Source organism: Gopherus flavomarginatus, chromosome 10, assembly GCF_025201925.1.
Source record: "Gopherus flavomarginatus isolate rGopFla2 chromosome 10, rGopFla2.mat.asm, whole genome shotgun sequence".
Lineage (NCBI taxonomy): Eukaryota > Metazoa > Chordata > Testudines > Testudinidae > Gopherus > Gopherus flavomarginatus.
In genome coordinates this window covers 54,599,534-54,604,113 of record NC_066626.1, presented here as the reverse complement: position 1 = coordinate 54,604,113, position 4,580 = coordinate 54,599,534, and positions in this window count along the sequence as shown.

Sequence of the window (4,580 nt, the reverse complement as noted above, 5' to 3'; positions counted from 1 at the left end):
AGGTTATTACAAAAGTGCAAACACATTTGTGTAGTTCAGAAATCACACCCCCAGAGCATGCATTTACCCCACTGTACAAGAGGCCTTAGACAGACCTCCAGGGATCAAAGGTGGCCTAAAGCCATCTTAACCACCCCCATGCCTGCAAGTTATGTGCTGTTCCTCTGAACAGCACAGCCCTGTAGAACCTGGGAAGTTCACAATAATGGAGCATATTTTCATATAAATTAGATAAAATATTTACAATAAATACTGTTTAATTTTGAGTTTTTCCATGTATTTAAACAGACTGATATGGAAATGTAACTTTAAAAAAAAACAAAAAACACAACCAAATGGGGTGGAGAGAAAATTACATTATGAAGTCTGTGGCCAAAAGCAGAGGATGCAGTGTCACCCTATAAGCCAATGATGGAACAAACAGGTTCTTTTATTCGAAGAGAAAACAGAAAATAATGGGCCCAAGTCCTGCATTTCTTGAACACCTCTGAGATTAAAAAGTTTTAGAGCAGAGTTCCCCAAACTGTGGGGACAGCCCAGTATGAGGGCATGGAGGAACATTCAGAGAGGGTTGCAGCTGGGACCCAGACCAGCCCCCACAGGGGTCAGGGAAGGATCACCACTCAGCTCTGCTCCTGCCCCAGCTGCTGGCCCCCCATTCAGGGCTCCATGCCCAGCTGCCAGCCTCAGGCCCCTGGCCAAGGCTCTGCTGCCAGCCCCATCCCCAGTTGTGGCCCCAGCCTCCTTACCCCTGTCTGCATTCCCCCTGCTCCTGGAGCCGTGACCCCCCTCTCAGCCCTGACTCCAGGGTCAGCGGCACGAACTAGCGTAATGGGGGGTATGAAGTGGAAAGTTTGCGGAGGGGGGTCACTGCTTTAGAGATTATAGCTGTAAAGCGTGAACTCACTGCTACTCCTTGTGGCTGGTCATGGCATAGCAGGTTTTCCCTCATCGGTTGCCCTCTCCCAACAGCCACTCTATGCTCTGGCAGTCTGCCTCTCTTCATGACTCAGGCCTCTGGCCAGATTATGCTCAGTCCAGGGCTGGCTCTAGGTTTTTTGCCACCCCAAGCAAAAAAGATTTTGGCTACCCCCCCACCCCAGCCCTGGGCTCTCCAACCCCGCCCCCCACACCCCCTGCCACCCCAGCCCTGGTATCCCCCCCACCAGCGCTGACTCCACCTGCTCCCCCCTCACCTCCAGCCGGTCTGGCACTGGCAGGGGCAGGGTCAGCAGCAGGCCTCCCAGGCCACACCTCAGCCCAGGGTGCCTCCAGCCAGGGCTCCTGCCTTGACCCAAGAGAGCAGAGCCAGGGGACCGCTCTGGCAGGGGGCTGAGGAGCCGGGGGAGGGTAGCCCCGGACGGAGCTGAGCCCCAAAGAGCAGGACACAGGCCCCGCGCAGCAGCGCCGTGCCCTGCCCTCTATGGCCCTGCTGCTGCTGCTGCTTCTGGCCCCCCTACCACAGTCCCTGGGCAGCTTGGGCCGCTTTGCCCATCCCCAGCTGTGGTGCAGGGAGGCAGCTGCCCTGCAGCACCTGCAGGTGGCTCCATGTGCCTTGTGGGGAAGCCCCTAGCCAAGTATCCCCTGCTAGGAGCCTGCCCTGCCCTGCCCAGCCACATGTTGCAGCATTACTCCCCCGCAGCACAAACCACAACAGCCTCAGAGCACCCCCCATACGCTGCTGCCAGGGCTGGCTCTAGGCTTCTGCCACCGGAAGCAAAAAAAGATGGCCAGAATACCACCCTCAAAAGTGTGCCACCCCAAGCATGTGCTTCATTTGCTGGTGCCTAGAGCTGGCCCTGGTTCAGTCCCATCCCTTCCAGCATAAACAAAGATCCCATCTCACCCCCCTACCTAGGCTCACTCCTCCCTCAGACATCACCCCTTCCCAGATTCTACAGGATTGTCCTGCTTCTGTGTGGAGCAACACCTCCTAGGGCCAGTTCCAAACTCAATAGCTCCTCCCCCGACCTTGTGTCAAGGTGTTTCCACATCTACACTTCTAGTGGGACCCAAGTCCTCCCTCTCCTCCGGGTTCTAGTCCAGAACCCATTCAGTGGGCAGCTAAAGTCTGCTCCAAGACTACTCGCTTCCTCCCATGCTTTCTCCCTACCTTGGCCTTCCTCAGACACTTTCTTACAGCCCCTCCCTGGGCTTACTTGACATCTGCTTCTCTCAGGGACTTCCTGATACTCTCTACCTATCAGAGGGGTAGCAGAGTTCTTCCTTTCTCTCTCTGCAGTCGCCCCCTCAGCTGGGCTTCTTTCCCCAGCTGGGCTTTATCTAGAGTTGAGTTTAGCTAACCCTCCAGCTGCAATCAAGTACCTTAATTGAGCTCTCCAGCTCCAGTTTACCTTTTAGTGGCAGTGCCAGCCTGAGGTTTAATCTTGTCACACTCTCACATCAAATCACATTCTATCAGAAAGGGGACTACTTCAGTGTCTTGTTTTAACTTAAAAAGTCTTTTAAAGGGTAACACATGTTCAAGTAAACTTTATAGTAAAATAAAGAACACTTTGGTTTTGCATTTTGTCAGCTTCATACAAACTTTCAATATGCAGTAGAGACAAAAAGAATGAGGAGTATTTGGGGCACCTTAAAGACTAACAAATTTGAGCATTAGGTTTAGTCTCTAAGGTGCCACAAGTACTCCTCATTCTTTTTGCTACCATTCTGAAACCAGTAAAGAGACAGTACTTGCAAGCCAGCAGCCCTATTCCTCTAGGCATAAGTACTTCATTTAATCAGGGGACATGGGGGTCTGTGTGTTTGCAAAAATAAAAACAGACTGTACTTAATAAGTCTGCAAGTTTGAAGTTTATGTAAACAGCTACTTATATAGAAAGTCTGACTCAATGCAGTACCAAAACAGCCCTTTGAATTAATAAAAGCTAACTGACATCCTAAACTAAACCAAAAACAAACAGCTAGGAGGAGTGCCTATTTTAGAGGATGGGACCCTTCACTGAACTCACAAAAGAGATCAGTTTTGGTCTAATTGTCAAAACACTTATTTTGAGATCATATGTGCTGCCCGTAGCTGTCTGCCCCTTGGATAAAGGTAGGAAAACACTCCTTCCACTTAACTCATGAGTTGTACCTTGTTCTTCAGGAGTTTGCATTGAAATCAATGTTCTACCAGATGCTAGAGAGACAGACAGAATCAAAGCAATAGGAAGTTACCTCAATACGAGAGGCAGCACTTACTGCAGCGGTTCTACTCTTCCTAAAAAACTGTCATGAAAGGGGTAAGCAGGTGAAGAGAATGACATGTAGGTATGCCACAGCTCTGAGGTCGGAACAGATCCTGTAGGAAGGGGGATGCATTCTTAAGGAAAGTAGCATGTTGGTCATCAGTCAAAAATTATCTATATCCCCTTTCGAATACCCCAATATGTACAACTGCCATTGCTTCCTCAAACATGTTGGGAGGGGAGAAAAACTTCACTCCCACGACAGATTTGAGAGCAATAGATCCGAGTGAAAGGAAAGATTCTAAGCCTCAGCCCGGTTTGACTACAATTCCAGCAGCAGCTCAAGGCCTTGTGCTTTACCTAAACTGAGGCTGTCTGATGGTCTTCAAGTGGCCTGACTTATCCCAGAAACCCTGTAGTGCTTGTGGGAGCTTGAATTTTCTTCTTCTGCAGTAAATATTACCTAATTAATAACACAGTAAAAACCTCTAGCCATATTTAAAGGCAACCCATCTGCTGGTACATTCTGAATTCACTAGTGTTAACATACTGGATTTGAATTTCTGTAACAAAGATGATAGTGGGGAAAAATCATAACTGAGTAGTTGTACAGTTCAATCATACTGTACAAATGAATATTAAAAATGTGTGATATACATAAAATGGGTACAGGAGGTAGGAAATAAGCATTAAAGTGACAATTTATTGACATGTTTACCAAAGTAGCAAAATAGTTATGGGTTAATGTCTATTTCATATGCATACATAGCAGGTTTTGCATAGGTATACTATGAATGAAAGAAATTCAAATTTAAAGAAGCTTTAAGCCTTTAGAAATGACAAAGGCACTTAAGACTTAGTAGACACTCAAAAATATACCAAGGAAAACACTACTCTGTAAAAATTAGATTTTTTGTAAAGGTTTGTCATTATCAGTTAAGCAAAACTTGGGATTTTTAGAGATTTTAAAAAAAGATTCCTTCATATTTCTTCTAGTATAGCTTCTACAGTACTTTGTACAACTTGATGCAAAGTGACCCTCACAGTCAGTCAGCTAAACTTTGATATAACATACTGTTACATTGTAGTCCACTTTCACCATCAGCAACTTTTACTATTATTTGATTCACACATCAATTAATAGTATCATGAAAATGATCACTATTTATGAAACCTTCAGAAAACCAAAAGCAATTCATAGCCCATAGACTAAACATTTTTAGTTCTTTCCATACATTATATTGAACTGAGTATTTTCCAAAGCACCAGAAATGCCACACTAAAAAAAAAAAAAAAAAAAAAAAAAAAAAAAACACAAGAGAGTATGATAGTTACCAAGAAGTCAGTTTTCTTATTTGTAAAATGACAACACACAAAGTTAACTAC